Source organism: Antechinus flavipes, chromosome 4 (assembly GCF_016432865.1).
Source record: "Antechinus flavipes isolate AdamAnt ecotype Samford, QLD, Australia chromosome 4, AdamAnt_v2, whole genome shotgun sequence".
Taxonomy (NCBI): domain Eukaryota; kingdom Metazoa; phylum Chordata; class Mammalia; order Dasyuromorphia; family Dasyuridae; genus Antechinus; species Antechinus flavipes.
Genome location: NC_067401.1, coordinates 462,397,505 through 462,422,064, shown reverse-complemented (window position 1 = coordinate 462,422,064; position 24,560 = coordinate 462,397,505). Strand labels below are relative to the sequence as shown.

The window sequence follows — 24,560 nt, the reverse complement described above, 5'->3', positions numbered from 1 at the left end:
TCCTCCATCCTCCCACTCCCCACCCCCTATCTCCCACCCTCCTATTCCCCATCCTCCCCCCATCTCCCACTCCTCATCCTCCCACTCCCCAGTTCCTATCTGCCAATTCCCCATCCTCTCACCCCACCCCCCATCTCCCACTCCCACTCATCTCCATGCTTCTGCAAAGGCCATGTCCTAAGAGCAGAATTCAAACTCTCCTCAGGGCTCAGCTCCAGCACCTCTGCCAACATTCGAGCTTGCCTTGTCCCCTAAGTGACTGTGTATGGAGACCTGCTTACAGTCAAGGAAGCGAAACAATCTTCTATACAATGGGTGCACTCAGAGGAACAAGGAGAGGACTGAAGTCAGTCCACCAGCCAACATGGATTCACTGAGGAAAGTATTTTGTGAGTTTAGCACTAGGGATCTGATGATCCATTTTGTTGTCGTTCAATTGTTCTCCATCTTATAGGACTCTTTTTGACTCCTTTGGGGATTTCTTGGCAAAAACACTGGAGCGGTTTGCCATTTTCTGTCCCAGGTCATTTTACAGGCGAGGAAATTGAGGCAGACAGGGTGAAGTGACTTGTTCAGGATCACTCAGCTACTAAGAGCTCAGAGTTGAATTCAGAAAGGTGAATCTTCCTGACTCCAGGGCTGACCTTTGAGTGCTCCTGCCCCACCTGTCCCATAATGATCTCTAGAAAGAAGCAATCTCTTCTCTTATGAAATTTCCATTCTCTTGAGGGTGTAGTGCAGGTGATAAGGGGAGAGCAAATAACTGTATATGTTAGCAGAATAAATATAAAATAAATATATGGAAATCAAATAAAAGATACGAGGATGAGGAGGGTATGTTAGTAAAAGTTTTACATCCAGCTCTTCTTCCCCCAGGGCATGCTTTTAAATTTAATCCACAGTAACCTTTTCTCTTTCACTTTCTTCAATCTGGAAAATAAACAAAACTGTTATTCAAGCCCTGATTTGTAGCCTTGGCTAATTACCAATCTCCTAAAATGTAACTACCAAGTAGCAGGTAAAAGCTGGCTCCAGCACACTCCCGGAGGGAGGGCGGTAGTAATTGGGGGAATCAGTAAAAGTGGTACTTGGGCTAAGTGGGTGAGAGATTCCCCGAGGCAGAGGTGGGAGGATCCAGGGCATTCCAGGCTCTTGGGAGAAGCAGGAAGAAGGAAAACTTTGTCATCCTTATGACCAATCCTGGCCCTAAGGAACAAGAAATGAGAGAAGGCAGCTGGGTGAGGGGCAGCAGTGGAGTGGGGTGCTGAATGGACTGTTAGGTACAGTCAAGAAATAATCTGATTTTTTCCCTTCGTTATTCACACATCTGGACGTGTGGGTTAGTGTGCCCAGAAATGGCTGATTCAAAACAAAATGCAGCCCTAGAATTTGCTTTTTTAAATATAAAAAAGGGACGTTAGAGATACTTTGGTCCAACTTTTCTTTTTTTTTAAGTGGAGGGGAAAAATGAGTCTCCGAGCTCCAAGTTCAGGTTCTTTACAGTAGCAGAACTAGGATGTAATCCCAATTCCCCAATTAAGTAAAGTCTGATAACGCCCAGCAGATGACTACTAGATGTTAGAATCATGATGGGTTGAGGATTTCCCTCCTCATTCCATCCCCCCGATGAATCATCAAGCAAAAAGCACTTATTGAGTGCCTGCTGTGTTCCAGGCACTGTGCTAAGTCTTGGAAATGCAAAAAAGGAGTGAGGTCTAAAAAGATGCAACAACCGCTCCTGGAGCATATTCTTAATGATGGAAGCATTGACTTTGCTGCCCTCCAAAATCCCTTCCCTTCAATGATGGGATTCAGAACTTGACCTTATTTGGAAAACTCGCTCCATGTTTGGTCCTCCCTACCCAAACCCATCCTTCAGACACTTGAGTGTTTTCCCCTCTGCCTCCCAAGGAAAGCTTTTGAGAGAGTAGCAAACAAAAGGGGAAGTTGTTTGGAAACATGCTGGTCCACAGCAACAATGTTATTGTTCCAAGAAGAGTAAAAGGTCCCTGCCTGGGAGGACTTGTTGGGAATTCAGGAAGGGTAAAGAAGGGAGGACCGTGGAGCTGGCTGCTGGGAAATTTCCTGGGGCGGGTGGGAAGGTGGCAGATTTCAGTTTACAAAGTGAAGCAATCCCTCCTCATTTCTCCGGAGGCAAAAAAAAAAAAAAAAAAAAAAATGGAATCCATTTGCTTTTCCCATGTTAGGGACCCCCGTGCAATGGGTCCTTTTTGTGGGAGTCACCAACATTTAAATAGCACTTGAAGGTTTGCCCCATATGTGACTTGTCTTTGCTGTATATGACATAGAGCGCTTCCCTTGAGTTCATAATAACCTTGTGAGGTCACTGCTATTATTATCATCCCTAGTTTACAGAGCAGGACACTGAGGCTGAGAGAAGATGTGCCCAGGGTAATTACCAAGTCCCCGAGATCTTCCTGTCTCCAAGTCCAGCCCTTTCCCCACTACATGAAGCCGTTTTCTGAGCAGCTTGAAATTAAGCAAACCAAGCAAGCATTTTTTTAGTGCCCACTGTATGCCAGCAGCAGTTCTGAGTTTTAAAAGCCACATATCTGCTGCCATTCATTTCAATTCCATAGGCATTTATTAAGTGCTGATTGTGTGCTGGACCAGATTTGGGCTAGAGCCCTCAATCATGCATTCGGTTTGGGGGTTAGCCCACTGGATGCCAAAGGACTATGGCCACTTATTTATTGCTATAAATCTTACAAAACCATCTAATTCTCTGGGAGATCAAAAAAATAAATCAATGTAATTTAAATATAATTATTTTTATATTTATTATGTAAATATAATCATGATATTTATAATAAAATATGATAGTTCATTAATGCAATAATCATTTCTAAGATCCTTTGGAGAGTTCTGGTGCTATAATATATTGAAAATTGGCTGCACAGTCCATGAGGAACTGAATTCAAATCCTGGCTCTAACACATATTGTGGTGTAACCTTTCACAAATCGCTTAAGTGCCCAGCACTGGAGGCCAACTGAAAACTCTGAGATGATGAGAAGGAGCTGATGTGCATGTTTCCTGGGAGCATTCCATGGTGGTGAAATCACAGGTTTCATCTTGATTCCTCCTATAGGCAAAATGTTGTACATGTTTTTGACCAGCTGAGAGCCAAAGGTTTTTCTTTGTGCCCACTGTGCACACGTGGACCGCACTCAACATTCAACAAGCATTCTGTAAGCACCTACTGCATACTGGGCCTTGTGCTAGGCTCTGATGGATATACGAAGTAGATTTAATTATACCCTCACAGCCCCTGAAGATCTACTCTAGTTGGGGTGATCATTTAAAAGACAAACACAAAAGGAGAGCATGATACTTCTCTGCATTAATGGAAATAAAATATTGCACTTTGCAATCGTTGCACTAATATTACAGTGTAAATAAAATATTGCACTAAACCATTAGGGAATCTTGTGCTTTGCTCAATTAAACTATAGAATCCTGGGTTCATCTTGGTTTAGGAAATAGCATCATAGCCTGGTCATCCAGGCCAATCTATTGGTTGGATAGTAGGGTTTAGGGCAAGCAGGACGAGGGACCTTATGATCATTTTACATGAGGCTCATTTGAAGAAACTTGGGGTTTTTACCCTGGAAAAGAGAAGGGACCTTTCAAATTGTTTAGTTTGTTTGTTTTGTTTGCTTGTTTATTTATTTATTTATTTATTTTTTTGGTGACGGCGATGGGGTTAGATGATTTGCTCAGAGTTACACAGCTAGTGTCCAGTGAGGCTGGATTTGAACTCAGATTTTTCTGACTTTGGAGCTGCTTAGCCACCCAGCTGTTCACAACTGTCTTTAAGTATCTGGAATAGGAAAAGGAAAAAAAAAAGTTTATTTGTTTGGTCCCAAATGGCTTAGCTGGGAGGAATGGGTAGAAGGTTCAAAGAGACAAATGGAGTAAAAACTATCAAATAATTAGAAATGTTCAAAAATCCATTGATGAATAAGCATTTAAAGTACCTGCCATATGCTAGTTGTGAGGGCATATGTATCATGGATAGAGAATTGGTATCAAAGCCCAGAAAAATCTGGATTCAAGATCTGTCTCTGACATACTGAATGGGTGATCTTGGACTTAATCTCTTAGTGCTTCAGGCAACGTGCTTATGTTGCAGAAAGTTCATCTGTATCGGTGAAGGGAATCTCCTCATTTCCTATTTCTGTGCCAAGCCTTGTGCATAATGGGATAGACAGATAATGTGCAATGACCATCTTAGAAGGTGTTGGGCACTCCTGGGTCTTCCACAAGTGGGCATGTTGTAATTCAGGTCTGAATTAGCCCTGGCCACTGCGGTTCCTTTCTACTCTGATATCCCCTGCTTCTTTGAACCTCCACCTGAAGTTCTGTCAGAAATGGTCATCAGGTTTTCACTAAAAGATGCACAGTAATGGAGAATCACTCATTGCTTCAGGAGAGAAGCCATTCTGTTCTCCTCCCCCCTCCTGGTGGGGAAGAAATTCTACCTGGCAATAAGCTCCCACCAGCCATAGAAATGCTGAGAAATTTAAAACTATTTTGCCTGCTGGACCAAACCTTGGCCCACTTGGATGAAGTGATATTGTTTATACCTTGTTCCAGAGTGGGCGGTACTTGGTTAGTTTTGAAAGTTAGAGGGAAATGACTGCTTTCAAAACAAAAATCTTCAATACAATTTATTAAAGGAAAAAAAAAGTTGGAGGAACTGAATCATAACTTGGAAGAAATCCAATAAGATCCTGGCAGGTTGATGGTTCACTTCATCATGGCTTTCTTAACACCATTTATTCCCACCCTACCCTGACTTGGGTCAATATGAAACAGACTTTTAAACTATGAGAATGGGTCTAGAATGGAAACTCCCTGGGGACAAACTCTTCTGATTTTCTCTATCCCCTAACCCTATCTTCTCTATCTCTAACCCTAAGATGGTACTTGGCAAATAGTAGGCAATTTAAAATGCTTATTAAATTGAATTATTTTGACCTGAATTGAAATACAAACTCATCACAGAAGTCATCTTTTGCATCAGGTTTTTTTGATTCCTCTTGTACATAGACACTCACTCTTGAAAAACCTCTGTGTAGACTTTATATTTGTTGTTGTTTAGTCATTTTCACTCATATTGGACTCTTCATGAGCCCAAAATTTAAGGTTTTCTTGGCAAAGATATCGTGTCTTTCTCCAGTTCATTTTACTGATGAGGAAACTGAGACAAACAGGAGTAAGTGGTGTACCCAGGGTCATACAGCTAGTGTCTGAAGCTGGATTTGAACTTGGGTTTTTCTGCTCTCTATCCACTATAGCGCCACCTAGTAGTCTCCTGTTTGTATTACATCTTTATTTCTGTGTTGGCTATACCCAGTAGAATGTGAGCTCCCTGAAGAGACTTTTTGCTTTTTTTCCCCCTTTGCATCCTCATTACTATCAATAAGTACCAAATCATGTTTTATTGAATCAATTCTGAAAAATCAACAATAAAATTATTCTTTAAAAAACCTTTTTTGGGTAGTAAAGTTCATTAAGGTCTACAATTCTATATTGCCAATCAGTGTGGGAACTTAAGCCTGTACTACCTCACAACTTAAATGCCTTTTATTTCCTGGGTGCTCTTAATTAGGACAAGAGGGTAATTCATGTTATTCGATTGTCATTTTGTATGGCTAATTAGGCCTGCAGAATGTAATCTGCCTGAGTTCATGCCTGCCAGGGCCGCCTTATCTCCGTCTCCCTTTATGCTAATGTATGTCATAGGATTCAGGAAGGATGGGTTTGTGAGCGATTATTTCCATCCATAATGCAAACTGGTTACCCAGCTTCACAGTCTGACAATGCTTAATAAGCCTGAAGTTTAAAGCTAAAGCTCATATGTGGCCTAATTGTGTGCTCTCGAGTTCAGCTCGATGGATATCATTATCTCCGTGCCTTAATGTGGCTGAAGTTGGAGGGGCTGTCTCTCCCTCCGCTCCCAGCCCCCCAGCCTCCTTCCTTGACTTCTGAAATGAGGGCCAGCTCATTTATTGAGAAGGAAATGAAAACTATTTTGGAGAGAGAGGCTGACATTTAGTATTCTGGTTTCAAACCCTCTTACTGCTAAATATTTCATGCTCTGCAAAGCGTCTGTAAGAATTAAATATGGATGAGTTTGAGAAAACTGTGCAGTAGCATAAAAAATAAAAACTATCATTTTGAGCTGGGAACGGCCACCTAGGGAATCTTAATTATTTTTAATGAAGATTACATCAGGTACTTGATGAGCCTGGCAGTCGGCTAAATAATGACGGTCTCACGGATCGTGTCTTGCTGAAAAAAAGTCACAGGACAATTTGACTTGGAATGTGAGATTCGTTTTTGTCCCTTGAGGTCAGCTTCTCCTTCCCTTCATTTGAATTTCTCTAGGTAAGTAAAGTGTGAAGTCAGGTTTGAAGCTGTGTCAAAGTATCCATGAAGCCTCTTGAAGTAGAAAGAAAAGTTTTCTTAATTGTCCCGATTTTCCATAGGAGCACCTGGGCCTGGGCCTGGGCCTGGGGCCAGGAGATCTAGGCTTTTGCCCCAGCCTTTTGATGGATAAATCACTTTGTAAGTCAGTTTCCACCTGAGTGCTCCATTTTCTCCTCTATAGAATGTTGTTCAGTCATTTTCCAGTTATGTCTGACTCTCCATGACCCCATTTGGGGTTTTCTTGGCAGAGACACTGAAGTGGCTCACCATTTCCTTCTCCAGTTCATGTTACAGATGGGGAAACTGAGGCAAGTAGGGTTAAGTGACTCATTCAGAGTCACATGGCTACTAGCTGTCTGAGACTGGATTTGAACTCAGCTCTTTCTCATTAGATCCAGTGCTCTGTGCTCCATACTATTTAGCTCCTCTGAAGGTTCTCTTATCATAAAACCTAAGAGGGTTGGATGAAACTCTTAAGAACCTGACCTCTTACTGCTTGCCAGTTCCCATATTCTCTGATTTCCTTTTAGAGAAACATTAAAATGAGAACATTCTGGATATTTCTCTTTTTTCACGGGTTACTCTCAAAAGCATCCTTTATCATTTCACTAAAACATTATTAATTGGTACTGATAATTTTTATTTTTAGTGAAAGCTCAATCTCATTTTTTCTTGGTTTTAGAAGAAACCAGGGGAAAAAATTTTTTAAAGTATGGTTTATTGGGAATGATGGCCAAGCTAAGTGAGAAAACAGTAGGCAATCACTTGGCTGCCATTGTGAAATTCAAGCTGCCTGCCCCAGAAGAACATTGTTCAGGCATTTTGAAAGAATGAGAGCTGAGCCCTGTCAGGGATATTTGACAGACCTCAGAAAAGGAAGGAAGTAGTTCAGGACCTTAGAAGGGCAGATTTTGTTGTTGGTACTGTTGTTTTTATTGAGGAGGGAGAAGAGAATGTAATCCAAAAGCCAGAGGTCAATGAAATTGGCTTCCATTCCTGATAGTGTTCTTGAATTTGTTATTATTTTAATGACTATCTTGCTGAGGTAAGGTCTTAGTGGGTTCAACTCTTCAGCTTCACAAGTACAAGAAAGAGAGCTTGACTAACCAGCTATTTATATGAAAAAAAAATCTATGTTTTTGTAGTTTTAGTAGTTTACTATTTTAATAGACTGAAGACTCCATCTAAGCCATTAGTAAGAAATGGAAGCCAAGATGTAACAATACACTGATTTGATTAAATAAGACAGTGTCCAGGTCTAGGAAGATGACTGTCCCATAATCCTCAGCTTGGTCAGATTATATCTAGGCTATGGTATTCGGCTTTGGTCACTATATTATAGAAAGGATGTGGATAAGTGTGAGAGAACCTATATATATATAGGTTCTTATGGTAGGTATCAAACCTAAATGTTCACTGCTTGTTTAACCAAGTGATGAGACTCATTGCACAATCACAAGAACGCTGATAAAGATATCTCTATCCTATTTTTCTCAGAACTGGGAATAGGGGATAGAAACAAGTTTAGTCTTGATGTCAGGGAAAACTTCCCGACAGAGTTGTCCAAAAGTGGGAGAACAATAACAATCATAATAGATTCCATTTTTTAAAGTACTTAAGATCTACAAATAGCTTTTTAAAATGTTACCCTATTATATCCTTACAATGGCTTGGGAGATAAGTGGAATTATTTTCTCCATTTTACAAATGATAAAGTGCTCAATGTCACATAATTTATATAAGGGTTTAAGATAAGTCCTCCTGCCTTACAGTCTATCCACAAGTGGAGCTTCCTTTAGCCATAGGGCTTCAAGCAAAGGCTGAATGGCTAAATGGCAGAGAGAATTCTTGCTCAGTTAAGCTAGATGATGTCTCAGGCCCCTTCTTACTCTGAGATCCAGCCTTTCTGACTATTTGACTTGGTATTTCAGTCCCTTTGACCCTCTCACCAGAGTAATCCTAATAGGCTGCTAATTGCTCTCATAATCTCAAATCTATCCATCAATTCTAGATTAGCCGTCTCTTCTGCCAGAAAACAAAGGCTTTCACTGAAGACCTCTAAATGTTCAAAAACTTCCTCTTGCTCGTCTTTGGGATAATCTTCCCACTCCTGTCTGGGATTCAGTCAGAGTGAATGTCTGGGATTTCTCTCAGATGACTTGATCCCAGAAAGGTAAATTGAATAGATATCACAGAATTGACTCTAACTTGATTAATATTTTTCTTCCAACTAAATCTATCCAAAGTGGATTGAGTTGTCACTGAAGGTGGATGCTTTTTTTTTTTTTCCTTTCCTGGACATGTTTTAGCAGTCTGGATGGCCATATGTCCACAGCCCTAAGGGACTGGAGCCGGGTCCTCCCAGTTCCAGAACAAACAAACAAAATCTGAGGGCCCTTGTTAGAGTAGCCTCCTCTGTAATCCCTTGTTGTTTTCCTTTGTGCATTTAAAAACAGGATTCTGAGAAGTCTCTCTGCTTGGCCGGGCTGATCTACAAGGGGTCCGTGACTCACAGATAGTTAGAACCCTGCAAGATCAACGTTTTCTTTCCAACAAATTCCTCCTCAAGGAGCAATAAGACTGAGAACATGGGGGAGGTGTTTATTTTTCTTCATTCTTTTTCTTTTAAAGAATGATGAGATGTTGACACATTGAGTATCTCCTTTTTAACTCTGTTCACTTGGCAAGGCCAGGTCCATTAATAATGTCAGAGAAATTCTGGATCTTATCACTTTGCACTGAGGATGGTAAGGGGGTTTGAAAGGATGTCTCACTAAATGTAATTAGAGTCCTAGAGTACTGCCGGTTTTAACTAGGTTCAAATGATTTTTTTTTTCTTTCCTGAATAGACATGATGATTTTCTGCTAAGGTGTTTTTCCTTAAAGCTGTCCATAGAGATCACAAAAAGGTGGATTGAATGTGAACTCCCTGAGGATAGGGAGAGTTATATTTTAAAATTTGTATCTCCAGGCCTAACATTGGCAAGTATTTAATAAATATGAACTGATTAATTGATTGCCAGTGAGTCCATAGCCCCTGAAAAAAAACAATAATAATATTAATAGTAAAAATAATGTTGCTTTTGGATCGTTACTGACTCTTTGTGACCCAATTTGGGATTTTCTTTGCAAAGGTATTAGAGTGATTTTTCTTTTCCTTCTCTAGCTCATTTCACAGAGGGGGAAACTGAGACTAGCAGGATGAAGTGACTTGCCCAGGATCACACAACTAGTAAGTGCCTGAGGTCAGAGTTAAACTGACTCCAAGCCCAGTGCTCTGTCCACTGAGCCACCCATTAATAATAATAATTGATTTTATGTAGTATTTGCAATTCTCTATTTATATTTTACTTAGAGTTTTATAAGGTGTTTCCCTAACTATAGTCCTGTGAGGTAGATAAAGTAGTCAGTCAATTGGCAAGCATTGATTAAGCTCCTACTATGTGTCAGGCACAATGCTACATACAGAGGATACGGAGGCAAAAGTAAAGCAGTACTTGTTTCCAAGGAACTTAGACTCTATGGAGGAGGCAACACGAATATAAATGAGTATACACAAAGCAAAATCAGAATAAATTGGGGGGATATTATTAGAGTTGGGAAAGCTGAGGCTCAGAAAAGTGTGGTTTTTCACTCAGTATCAGAGGGATGTGAAGACAGTTTGTCACTAGCACCAACAGGAGTCCCTGGTCCCTCAGACCAGATGCTCATAGGAGCATGGATCTAGAATTGGACAGAACTCCTTCATTTTCCAATGGGAAGACCAAGGCTCAGAGAAGTCATGTGACTTGCTAAAAGTCTTCAAGATTATGATTAGAGGAATCAGAATTTGAACCCCTTCCAGACCCAATGTTCTTGGTTGTTCAGTGCCATCTGTCCTCTCCTCTTGTGCTAGGACACAGGCCCCCATCCCCATGGTCTAGTTCCATGTTCTTGGCTCCCTGAGACCCTTTCTGGGGGTCCTTCCGGTCAAAACTATTTTCATAATAAGAAGATATTTTAGTTTCTATCATAAAGCTCAATAATCTTAATCCACATAAATCTGAGTTCTTCACTGGGAGGGTTGGTCCTCAGTAAGTAATTTATAAGAATACAAAAGGATCCTGAAACCAAAATGTCTGAGAACCTCTAGGGCTGGTTAATTGAGGCTAGGCTGAAACAAACAGGTTAAAAAATCATCCAAGATCCCAAGACAATCTGTTGTTGAAGGAGAAGTTTTGAGATCCAGCCTGTTTCTGCATTGGACTTAACTCGTCATCTTGTGCTTTGCTTTTTCATTATCAAATTTCCTTTAATATAAATTAGGTATTAAAGCTTTCCCTATCCCCCCCAAAAGAGAGGCGCTTTCAGGATAAGATACCCTCTCCGCAGGACCTTGGGCAGTCCTGTGCCCATAGCCTGGCTTGGAGGGGAGAGAATGGGAAGAAAGGGGCTCCCTCCCCCATCTCACCAGCATTCTTTCTGAGATTCGAAAGTGGCTTGGGAACCTCTCTTCACTGGGGGTCTATTAGGGCCAATATCAGCCTTGCTTCCTCCCCTCCCCAGCCACTTCTTGGGCATAATAAGGCTCTCTATCAGCAGCTCTGAAAGGCTGTGCTGGGTCAGACAGATAATTAAGTCACTTAGTGGCTGATTATCCAAATTGTAGATTTTTCAGGCCCTGGGGCTTCTCCAGCGAGTTCCTTTGGCCCTCTCCTCTGCAGGCTGTGTTTTCCCAACAATCCACCTTTCCTAATCTGAGAAGGGTAGCCCTGGATTTGCTCAAAGCTTGGATTTTTGAACCACCTGGGAAAAAAGACTGGGGGTGGTGTGAGTCCCATGGAAAGGCCTCCTCGGGGAGTTTTTTGTTTCCCAGAAGCATCATACTCTAGCTGAATGTGCCTTGGATTTGTGGCCAGAAGATATGGATTCAATTTTGTGTTCTGCCACTTTTAAAATTTTAATAATGATGATAAGAGTTATGATGATTTTTTTTTATTATAGTTTGCATTAAGACTTCAAGATTTGCAAAATGCTTTACTAGCATTTACTAAGTGCCTACTGCATACTTGTCAATGAAAATAAGGAAACAAAAATATTCTCAGTCTTTGCCCTCAAGGAGCTTAAATTCTGTCTAACTAAATGATCTCTTTGATCTTCACAACTACCTTAAGAGTTGGTGCTATTATTATGATTCCCATTTTATATAGGAGTTCCTTGGTTGTACAGCAATTATTTCAAAGATGAGTGATTGCCCCCCTCTATGGTGGGGTGGTTTATTGAGAGCTGTTGTAGCTTCCCCACCATTTGCCTGAACACTCTACGCAGTTTCTTGATTGGGTTGGCTGTTTCATTTTTCTCTCTCCTTGTTCCACAAAATCATCCTCCATACAATAGTCAAAGTGAGAGTGATTTTCCTTAATCAAAGGTATAGTCCTCTCACTCCCCTACTGGGTAAACTCCACTGTCTCCCCATTGCCTCTTGAATCAAACACAAGCTTTGAAAACCCTTCATAACCTGGCCCCAACCTTCCTTTCCAGTCTCCTGGTACATAACTTCTCTCCTCCACTTTAGAATTCGACCAAATTGGTCTTCTCTGTGCTCGCCACAGGAGCCATTACATCTAATTTCTAATTCTTGGCGCTGTGATGGTTCCTGCCATATTCTCTCTTCTCACCTTTGCCTCAAGACAGCTGAAGCTTCACTTTCTATATGAGACCTTTCCTTATCTCCTCTTCCTCCAAGGCCGTGCCCTTCCTAGCTTCTTTGTGTCCCAATCTTTTTATTTTTATTTGATATATACATATATGTATTATATACACACATATATAATATGATGTGTAATGGGGGGAAGTCATTGATCAGTTTAATTAATTACCCCACCCTATTTAAAGTCAGATGCTAATCTTAATACTTCCACCACTTGGGAAGTCTTCTCAACTCCATCAACCAACCAGCCAATCAAAAAAGTTAGACGAAAGCCTGAAAAGTCCTTCAAAGCCCTTGGCTCTATGAGAATGACTTTCCATTGGAGATACAGCCAGAGTGGTTGAGGAAACCCATTCACAGCGATGGGTCATCTTCAGAGTAGAGCCCCACTATTGAAGTTGGGAATTTGTAGCATCAGGCCACAGCAGAGAGGAGGCAGGAGAGCCACTCCAGAGAAGGAACTGCAGGAAGGGAAAAGAGGACCATGGCTTATTCCTCAATCTCCATCTTGGTCTAGTCTTTCCCATTCCTTGCTCCCCACCCAGAGGTCCCCGACAATCAGTTCTCTTCTCCAAGAGGAAAAGACTGTGTATGTGCACACTCAGTTCTAGTTTAACAGCCAATCAAAATACTACTCCCACCTTTGATGCCCAGGAAACAGTCATAGATGACCTGCACTGTCTCTCCTCCAGATTAGTGCTCTCCATCATTCCTTCTGGAAGCGGGCTCACCAACCATCTCAGTGGGGGACAGAGCACTCTGTGCCTTCTGAGGAAGACCTTGCCCAGCTCCACATCACACATACTTCTTGTTTCCTCTGAGCGCCGGGGTTGTTCATTCTCTGCATTTGTATGACCAATGCTTAGCATAATTTTGTTGTTCTGGTCCTTGAATCTTGTCCAGCTCATCACAACCCCCAAGGACCATAGCATTCCAGCCCCTTCTATCCTCCACTATCTCCTAAACTCATGTTTATTGCTTCTATGACCATCTTTAACCATCTCATCCTTTGTCCTCCTGTTCCCCATTTGCTTTCAGTCTTTCCCAACATCAAGGTCTTTTCCGGTGAGCCCTGCCTTCCCATTGTGTGCCAGAGTATTTCAGCTTCAGCTTCAGTATTTGACCTTCCAACGTATAGTCTGAATTCTTTTAAAATGTTGACTGGTTTGATCTCCTTGCTGTCCTAGGAACTCTAAAAGTCTTCAGCACCACAATTCCAAAATGTTGATTTTGCAGCACTTTCCTTAACTTTCCTTTGAGCTAATACATCACTATTAAAAACCATAGCTTTGACTATATGAACCTTTGTCAGCAAGATGATGCTTTTTAGCATGCTGTGCAGATTTGCCATAGCTTTCCTTCCAAGGAACAAACAGCTTTTAATTTCACATCTGCAGTCACATCTACGGTGATCTTTGAGCCCAAGAATATAAAATCTGACCCTGTTTCTATTTCTTCTCCATTTGCCAGAAAGGAATCAGACAGTTGCCAAGATTTTAATTTTTTTTTTGATGTTAAGTTTCAATTCAGCTTTTATACTATACTCTTTAATCTTCACCAAGAGATTTCTTAATTTTCTTCACTTTCTGCTATCAGAGGGGGATTGCCTACATATCTGAGATTGTTGATATTTCTCCCAGCAATATTAATTCTGGCTTTTGATTCTTCCAGTCTGACATTGTGCATGATGTACTCTGGATATAAGTTAAATAAATATAGGGACTGGTGTTTTGAAGAACCCCAACCTGTGTGTTCCTTAGTAATTATCAGCCAGATGTCCACTGGCTTTTATAAAGGGTATTTATTAATTGGTTATAACAAGGACAGATGTTACAAAAAGTCCCCCCAAATCAAGGGTACATTCTCCCTTTGCACATGTATATATTGTGATGCGGTGTTGAATGGAGGATGGGGAGCCAGCTTTGGAACCAGGAAAACCTACATTCAAATTCTACCTCAGACATACTTAAAGAATGACCCTGGACAAGTCATAGAAATTCTGTGAGCCTCAGTTTTCTCATCACTAAATGAAGGAATTAGGCTAAATAAACTTTGGATTTTCATCTGATCTTAAAGTTATTATTCTATGAACTGCTACTTTGAAGGAAAAAAAAATGTGGGTTTGTTTTACTGCTCAGTGTCGATCTTAATTGAACTGTTTGGGATTTAGCCAATCAGTTCAGACTTTTGAACCCCAGTTTTACAGGCTAGATTTCAAGTGCATTTCTCCTAAATGGATTTTTTTTTAAGTATAGTTTCTTTCTGGGTAAGGCTGTAATCTCCTAGATTGTTAACCCTCAAAGGACTAGGCTGAAGATCAGCTCTTCTAACTTCTTTATTTAATGGATGGGGGACCTGAGTGAGAGAGAAAGTGTGGAAGGATTGGGTCTAAAGTCAGGATTTCCTGGGAGTCAGAGGTACTTGGTTGAGTAAACCTTGGCAAGTCAAGAGGATCAGTATCTTTGCTATTGTATTTCATGACTTTAAATTTCTACTTTAACATCTCCATCAGATGCTTACAAATCCTCGAAGGCAATAGTGCAGCAGGGATTTGAGGTATCCCTATGCAGATATTTGTCCTCAAAGATCTTCTCCAGAATAGAGGGATTCCACCCATCTTTTGGAAGACGTTCACAATGTACCATTTTTTAGAAACTGAGACTGTTGGATAACTATGGTTATAGTGTTTTGAAATCAGAAGCTCCATGAAGGAGGTACTTTTACAGAAGTGGAAAATGATACTCAGTATGTTGAAGTGAGTTTCTATAGTCAGACAGTTGGGATTCAAATACAGTCTGAATCTAGTGCTTTAAAGATTGCAAAATGAAGCAAGCAGAACCGGTGAAACAATGTACAAGTAAACACAATAGAGTAAATGGAAACAATAAAAACAATAACAAACGTGATTAAAACACCAGAACAAAAAGGAACTCTTTAAAATTTCTTCCTCTAGATCAGAAGTTCTTTCATTTTATCTTTTGTTATGCCGGACTTTGGTCTGGCAAAGCCACAGATTGCTCAGAATCAGGTTTTGAAATATATTAAATAAAATACAAAGGAAATCAGTTAGGTTAAAATAGTCATCAGAGAAATTGTATTTTAAGTTGTCAGATTAAGAAATTTTGCACTAGACTATTTCAGGAAAATAGATTAGCAGGTTTTCTAAGCAAGAAGTAGAAATGAAATGTTTTTCATTTTAACTAGAGAATTTAGATCTGGTAGAAAGTGTCCATCTGAATACCTGGGCGTCTTAAAACACACACACACACACACACACACACATTTTATTGATCTCTTTTGATTTAATATCACCTTCATTTTTAATATTATTTTCCTTTTCTTCCTCAGAGATCTCTACATTATAAGAAAGAATAAAACATAATATGTGGGTGTGTTGGGGCAGAGGGAGGATAGCAATTCCACACAAGTAACAAAATATTAACCATGTCTGAGAGTTGATTAGCATTCTATACCTAGCTTCCCACCACTGCAAAGAAACAAGGCAGGGTTCAACCTGCACCATCTTTGGGGCTCTGCTTGATTGAGATCATTACACTGTTCATTTTTTCAGTTTTGCTGTTGTTACCTTACTACATCCATTTGTACATTATTTTCCTGGTTCTTGCTTCATTTTGCATCAGTTCATAAAAGTCTTTCCTGGGTTTCTCCTAAAAGGAGATTATGTGAAATCCCTACTCCCTTCTACTCTCCACCTCCACCCTTCATCCCCAAATCTGTCTTTCAGTCTGTCTCTGTCTCTGTCTCTGTCTCTGTCTCTCTTTTTCTGTCTCTGTCTCTCTCTCTCTGTCTCTTTCTCTCTCTCTCACCCTCCCCCCCCAGAGTTGTTGCTTATCCTTTGTTCTTGAAGTGGACCTGACAAGAGGGAGGGGCTTCCATGACATGTAAGTGAATTGGATTTTGTGCAAGGCTGCCTGCCTCACTTTCCCCTCCAGAGCTATTCTGATCTATATCTTGCCACTGGACATACATGTGTATATGAACATATACATCTATCCATCTATCTATATATATTCATAAACACATACATTGTTTTTTAGTCCTTAATAGTATCTGACTCTTGATGATCCCTTGGACCACAGCTCCCCTGGCCCTTCTCTCCTCCTCTATCTCCCAAAGTTTGTACAAGCTCACTATTTGTTGTTTCCATGGCACTCTCTCTCCACTCCATCCTCTGCCATCCCCTTTTCCTTTTGTCTTCAGTCTTTCAGCATCAGGACATGTGTGTTTTCCAGCCAGGTACTATTTGACAGTTCTTTCTGGTTTGAAATCCCAGGAAATGATACAGTTAGGAGAACCGGGGGAATATTTATGCCCTAATATGCCTTCATATTAATATCTCTCCATTTATTCCAGAGATTGAGTGTAAGTATTTTGATTTATGTCTTAAATTTTGACATTTAAACCAGCCTCTTCCAGCTTGTCCTGTTTTACATTTAGATTATTACCTTTTGAAAACCCAATTCGTTCTATTCATATTTGATTGCTCTTCGTTTGCCAAGCCTCTAAATTTATTTCTCCCAGCTTGGGTCAAATTCCATGGCAACGAGATTATGATTTCTGTGACTCTCTCCGTCTAGCAAAATGGATTTTCTAACCCCAATCGGTGGCCCACGCGGATCAAGAAGGATCCCCAACATTGAGACTCGAGGATGATGAGAGAGAGCTCGGTTTAATGGCAACAGGGCTGGAGAGACCTGGGTTTAAATTCTACTTTACAAATGTGGAAAATGAGGTTCAGCTTGTTGAAGAGATTTGCTTACGGCTCCAGAGGAAGTAGCAGACCTGGAATTAGAACCTAGGAACCAATAGCCAGGCTGCCCATTCTTCTCCAGAAATATCTTATCTTTGGGATTCTGGCCAAGTCACTTAAGCTCTCTCAGTGTTGGTTTCTTCATCTTGGCCTTCATCACACCCTGCTGCCTGCCCTGCCCCGGCCCTTTTTGTGTGGCCCTCCCCCATTAGAATGTAAACTCCAGAAGGGCAGGGATGTCTGACTCGCTTGTTATCTGTAATACCAGGGCCCTGTGACTGGGCCTGAGGTATTGTGTTTTAATGACAACTCACTTCAGCTAGCCCTTTGTCTCTGTCTCTGTCTGTTTGCAAACTGGAGATAATAATAGCATCCTCTTAGCAGGGTCATTGTAACAAGCCAGGAAGCCTAAAGTACAAAAGATCTATGAATCTGGAGACTGTGGACTTTGGGTTAAAAAACTGTATGACTTTGGGTTAGGTCCTTAACTGCAAAATGAGAGGATGGGAAGGGTTTCTTGGGCAGTTTAGTAAAGTCTGTAGATCCCTTCTCAAAATCATTTTAATATTTTTAAAATAAAATGACACAGGAAACCAATTATATTAAAATAAATTTATTTTCTATACACATATACATATATATGTGAGTGTATGTGTATGTATATATATAATATATATACATATACATATATATTTCCCCCCCTAGGTAGTTAAGTGGAGTCAAACAGATTTGAGTTTGATTTCTGCCTAAGACACTTATTAAGCATTGGGATTCTAGGCAAGTTACTTTACTTTTATTTCCCTCAGTTTCCTCATCTGTAAAATGGGGATAATAATAACACTCTCTTAATAATGTTGTTGTGAACAATGATACTGTTTGAGGATGTATTCTGATGGAAGTGGACCTCTTTGATAAAGAGAGCCTTAATTGATCAAAGATGGACAGAAGCAGCTACACCCAGAGAAAGAACACTGGAAATGAATATAAACTGCTTGCATTTATGTTTTTCCTCCCGGGTTATTTCTACCTTCTGAGTTCAATTCTCCCTGTGCAACAAGAAAACTGTTTGGTTCTGCACACATATATTGTATCTAGGATATACTGCAACCCATTCAACATGTAAAGGACTCTTGCCATCTGGGGGAAGGGGTGGAGGGAGGGAGGGGAAAAATCAGAACAGAAGTGAATGCAAGGGATAATGCTGTAAAAAATTACCCTGGCATGCATTCTATCAATAAAAAATTATTAAAAAAAATAATAATGTTGTTGTGATTCTAAATGAGACACAAAGTCTAAAGAACAAGAACTATAGATTTGAATGCTAGATGCTGAAGTGAGTTGTTATTAAAATACAATGAATCAGTATCCTAAGTTCAAATTGTGTCAGTTTGGGTCAATCCCTTGAGTTCTGGAGACCTTAATTTCATCTGTCTCTAAGATTATGTTTCTATAGACTGCTACTTTGGAGGGAAAAAGCCTTGGTTTGGTTTATTGTTCAGTAAGAATCTTAGTTGAAAATTTTGGGATTTAGCCAGTCTCTGCCGACTTTTGAACCCCAGTTTTATAGGCTAGATTCCAGATGTATTTCTCCCGAATGGATTGAGTTTCTTTATAAAGATATAGTTTCATTCAGGGCAAGAGTACCGGTCTCCTAGATTGTTAACTCTCAGAGGGCGAGGCTGAAGATCAACTACCTCATTTTATAGATGGGGGACCTGAGTGAGGAAAGAAATGTGGAAGAATTGAATCTAAAACCAGGTTTAATTCCTCATCTGTAAAATGGGGATAATAATAGCATCCAGGGCTGTGGGGAGTGTCAAAGGAGATATTTGGAAAGTAATTAGCAGAGTGCCTGGAACATAGTAAGCTTTATATAAATGTTAGCTGTGATTATGATGATCAAGATTAAAGAGCAATTTAAGATGAGTCTCTAAGGGACCTAGAGAGTCCTAGAGGTAGAGATCTGGAGGGGGGCCTGCAGGTGGCAAAGACCTGGAGGCAGGCAGGAAGTGAGCTGCTTTTACAGGAATGAAAGGAGCTCCAGGGTTTTCTTTCAGAAATGACCTCTTCCAATAGCCCTTTTCTTCTTTGGAATAGCAGCCAGTCCTTTCCTTGGACCAGATACTCCTTGGACAGATTCTAAAGGGATCTCTTCTGTGACTAACTCGGAGCAGCTCGGACACCCCTGAAGTTTCTGGTCCCCAGAGAAGTGGAAGCACTTTATGGATTTCTGGCATCTGCTTTTTTCCTAGGACATACTCAGAGTTTAAAGAAATGATCACTTCAGCCCCGATAGGCTTTTAAAAATGATACAAAGCAGGTGTGGGGAAGCAAAACCAGGAAAGGAAAGAGCTCAGCCATCCTATTTTAGTAAAGATGGAACCAGGGAGAAGAGGGGGAAAAAGCAGCATGTTTTCAGAGAGTGTGTTTCATAATGAACAAAGAACTGTACCCCCGACCACTTCAGACATCAGTCAATCAGCTGGCATCTATTAAGTCCCAACATGTGCTATGTGTTGGGCTAAAAATTAGAGATAGGGAGAAGGGGGAAAAAAACCAAACCAAACCAGTTTTTCCCTCCAGAGAGCTCTGAGTCCAGAGGAGGAAACAAGTCACAAACAGTGATGCACAGAGGAAATGTATACAGGCTAACTTGGAAATAGTCAGAGGAGGGATGAGGAAAGATGAGGAAGGGCTGGGAAAGACTTCTGCCCAGAGATGAAGGAGCACAGGGACAGTGTTCCAGGTGTGGGGGACCAGAAGTGAAATCACTTGGAGGCCGGAGATGGAGGCTCTTGTTTAGGGACCAATAGGGAGGACGGATGGGGTCACTGGATGGGGATTATTGATCCATGCAGAATCGTTTCATATGGCATTTATAGGGAAGGGGCCCCTCCACCAGATCCTCCTCTGGGTTGCAAAAGCAAAAACAAGTGTGGATGGGCGTGACTTTTGCAAAAACTTGTGGCCAGGAAGTCTCTTCAAGGTCAAAGGAATGAAATTTGAGGACTCTGGGAAATGCATACCTCCACACAACGCATCCATTGTTCTTTTACCCCATGCAGCCTCTGGGAGGCATTAGAAATGCCTTGTTATATTTGGAACAATGCTTTGTGATTTGAAAAATATTTTCGGTGTGCTGTCTCAATTTCAGCCTTACAAACCACCCTTTGAGGTATGTAGGTACTTATGGGTGTTCCGGTGTCCTAGTGCATGGAGCGCTGGGTCTAGAGTCAAGAAGACTCATCTTCCCGAGTTCAAATCGAGTCTCAGATACTTCCTAGCTGTGATCCTGAACTTGTCACTTAAGTCTGTTTGCCTCAGTTTCCTCATGTGTAAAATGAGCTGATGAAAGAAATGGTAAATCATTCCAGTATCTTTGCCAAGAATATCCCAAATGGAGTCTCAAGGAGTTGGACACAATTAATGGACCAAAATAAAACCAAAAAATAAACCCAAAACAGGTGTTATTATCTCCCTCTGCTAGAAAAGGAACCCAAGTCTCTGAAATAAATGCATTGGTCCAACCGTAGATGATGGGATGGGAGTAATTTGAGGGAGTCCAGAACTGCTGGAACCCGAGTTCAGGTCCAGCAGTTTTCCCCTGGTGTCCCATTACCCTCTCTCAATGCTTTGGGCTTCACCTGGGCTTTACGATCCATTTGGAGAGGTCAGAACAGAACTTTCTATGGAACATTAATGCCGGGCAGGGCCTTCGAACACAAATGTTAATTTAGAACTGTTTTTTGGAACAGGGAACTTCCCTGGACCTCAGTTTCCTCTGAGATCCCTCCAAACTTTAAGTCTGTGATCCTTAAGCCCTGAAGTATGATATGATTTCTTTTTAAATAAAAGCTTTCTGAATACGGTAAACACTTTTCTTGAGACTGAGACAGAAAGAAATGAAGACGTTTTGCTGGGTCCCCAGGCCCGATTTTCCGGACCTCAGCCTTCTGGATGTTCCATCTCCTTTTGTTCCGAGAAAAATGTCCAAAGTGTTCTGGCATTTTATGTACATTTAGAGCCTCAGCTGATGGATGATGGAGCCCAGTTCCAGCCAGGCTCCATTTACTGCTTTGGCCAAGAATCCTCCCATAAGGTGGAGGGAACGAAAAAAAAAACTCATTTGGGGAAATGTTTCCGAGAGCCCTAAGACGGGCTGTGTCTGATCCTTCACCCTGGTGGGTGTTGGGATAGCTTTTTAATATCAGGCGGTTTGCCTTTTTTAACCAGTAGATGATGGACAGTTTCTAGATCCTGTGTCAGTGATGGCGGATCCTTCCGCTCTCATCAGAGACGTTCTTGCAAACTCAGGGCTGATTAACGCGCGACTGCCAGGTCCATTCCCACCAGCCCAAGTGACCACAAAATAGTGGAGTCAGGGGTGGATTCAAGGAATCGAGCCTGGATCTTTTTTTCTTTTTCTTTTTCCCTTCTCAAATCAAAGACCGGGAGGGGAGGCTTCCAGCATCTCATTAAATTGGCAATTATTTACTCTTTATCTATGATATTCGCTATTGCCTTCACTTAAATGTCTAGTGAAAATCTGGCAGGCCCCAGAGAGGGGCGAACTCACCCTCCCTGACCATCTCATTAAACAGTCCCCTAATTGTCCCTGTCCCAGGGAAGGAGAATTCTCCTGCCATCTGTTAAGCAGACTCAATTAAATAGGGAGGCTTGTGGAGGGGGTGGGGCTGGGGGGAAGGGAAGGGATGTGATGCAGATGCTCATAATAGGTGGGGAAGGTGGCCATGGGAGCGAAGTGTTAGGGGGATGGGGGGGGCTGCAGGGGCTGGCCCAGGAAATGGGCTCAGCTGCTTTTATGGGTCTGAACTTCTATGCACTTCCTAGAGGCCTGAAGTCTGGCCTTTCTGCTGCTGATAGAGGAAGGTTTGCAGCATCTGCTGGCCCTGGGTCTCATTCAGACTTTGGCAAGTCATTAGAACCCAGAAGGCAGGGCCAATTTCTGCCTCTATTGGAGGATGGATGGGGAAATGGAGGCGGAGGGAATGCTGGAACGGTGGAGGACCAATTAATACATAGCCCCAGGGAAGGCTCAGGAGCCCTCAGCTGTGGCTGGCTGCTCTGACACAGAGTTGGGGTTCTAGGCTTAAGTGAGGATGTATCTTTGGCTGAGGGAGCCCCGTGAAGGACTTGGGAGATTTCTCTGTGCGTTCAAACACTTGGCTTCTTTTTCTGACCTCAGGTCCTCCCATTTCACTGAGCCTGTGGCCAATCGTGGGGAGATCAGGATGATTGGGATTTTTCTGAGCAGGGCTGGTTCACCCTTCTTAGACATTCTGGGGGGGCCCTGTGCTCCTGGCGGGGTTCAGCACTTCAGTGCCAGGCTTAGATGGCCTTTAGCCAGCTCAGAACTCCTGGGGTCCAGCAATCAATCCCTCAATCTCGGTATCCATAATTAGTAAGAATAGCTAACATTTATATGGCACCTATGTGCCTGGCACTGGGATGAGCGCTTCTTACAGATTTATCTCATCTTATTTTCACGACAGTCCTAGGAGGAAGATGCTTTTATTCCTGTTTTATAGTTGAGGAAACGGAGGCAAGCACTATGGGTTTCGAAGCTCTATATAAATGTACTTGTTGTCATTCTTCAGTACATACTGTTGTTTGAATCCCTTAAATAGAACTGTGTTCCCAAACACAAGGAAAGGTCAGTTTGGGGTTGGGGTTTGCCCTGTTCTCATGAGCCATGGGAAAAAGAATTTCTTGATTTTTGTCCTTTGAAGGGTGGGAAAACGTTTGATGTCAATGGAAATTCACCAGCGTGGCTGAGGGACTCACTTAAAACATTTCTTCCAAAACCCAGCACAGTGTGATGATGGGAAGTATTAGGTTGGGGCTAAGTGGCTTCCCAGCTCTTTCCCTTACGACCTGTGAGCTCGGGTAAATCATTAAACCTTTCCCGGCTTTGCTTTCCTTGGTGGAAAACAGAGAAGACTTAGACAAGATGGCTCCCGAGTCACCTCTCGGGTCTTAGGCCAAGATCTTGGATAGAATACAGCAGCCATTAAGTATCTGCTTGGGCACTGTACTGTTCAGCAGATACCAAGAGATGAGGAAAATGGTCCCTGCCCTCCAGCATCTTCCATTCATTCAGAATAAATGAATACGACATACTCTCTCACACACATATATAGGTTTGCTTGTGCACATACTTGAGCATGTAGGTTATTTAAATTATTATTCTTGCCCTCTAAGACAATGATGTTAGTATTTTATTTTATTTTTTAATAGCTTTTTATTTACAAGTTATATGCATGGGTAATTTTTCAGCATTGTTCCAATTTTCCCCTCCTCCCCCAACCCCCTCCCCTAGATGGCAGGCTGACCACTACATGTTAAATATGTTAAAGTATAAGTTTTTTTTTTTTTTTTTTAATGTTAGTATTTAAAAACTATTTTCCTTGAGCTTTTAACTCAGACTAATGAGTAGGGGTTTAGATTGTAGCAATGTGCGGTTGTGGGGACTCCATTGACAATCCAAGGGACTTAGAAACGGATTTACTACTGGCTTTCCCAAAGCTGTGTTTGAATTAAAGTGTTCAGATTTCTGAAAATCCTTTGGTCCTCTGTGGGTGGGGAGTGACAGGCTGAAATTAAGTAGGAGAGAGAGATCCACATTTTCAGGCGCCTCACATCCCTGTAACTTTATGTGCATTTTATCCCTAAAGGCAAAGCACCCCGCGGCTCATACACCGGAACTCGTCTGGTATTGGCCCATCCTCCTGATGTTTCAGATCCTCATTCACTCAGTTCTCTCCCTTTGAAAAGTCCCCAAGGCCTGACTGACACTTTGGGTGGTTGGAGCCCCTCTGGCCTTCCTGGGCAGCATTTTTTGTTTTTTAAATGGGCCGGCCTTTGTCCCTCCCGATTTTAGGCAACAGACAGAAAGACAAGCTTCTTTGGATAGCTTTTAAATATCTCTAATGTAGGTCAGGTGTGGTGATCTCATCAGCTTCTGTGGATTTAATTACCATCTTTATGGTGATGATTCTCCCAAACTCTCTGCTGACCTCTAATTTTACTTCTCCAGTTGCCTTTTAAGACATCTCAAGCTGAATATCCACTGGACATCTTAAACTCATTATCCTTTTTTTTCCTACCCCTTCCCTGCTCCTCGTACCTTTCCTATTACTCTAGAGCCCAGCTTCTTAAGCTGTAGTTCAAGACCCCCATGTGGGTCCCTAAATGAATGTGGGAGGTTGCAAAATTAGGATGAATTATCAGGAAATGATTGATTTCTCTGATTTTATATACTTAGATAGCCATAAAAATTTCTTGAGCAAAAAGGGATTGTGAGTGGAAAAAGTTTAAGAAGTCCTGTTCTCGAGAACCACACTATCCTCCCAGTCCCTCAGGCTCCCACCTACTCATCCTGTATTCCTCACTGTCACTCACCCACCCCATCCAATATGGCACCAAGGTCTGTTGATTTTACTTCATAACATCTTTTCCAAATAGAGGGAGGGAGGTGAGAAGATTCATGGTGCAGAGGAAGAGATTTGGAGCCCAGAAACCTGGAGTTCTGATCCCAGCTCCTGCTGCTTATCCTCTGGATGACCTTGAGTCAGTTAACTTGGACCTCGGTTTCCCTGGGGTGACTGGTCTCAAGCGGTGT

General features: G+C 41.6%; 1 protein-coding gene across 1 annotated transcript in view; it reads left to right on the top strand.

The window, feature by feature from the left end:
- The window catches only part of CACHD1 (cache domain containing 1), a 209,636-nt gene that overhangs the window by 61,959 nt on the left and 123,117 nt on the right, over positions 1-24,560 (top strand). The window lies entirely within an intron of this gene.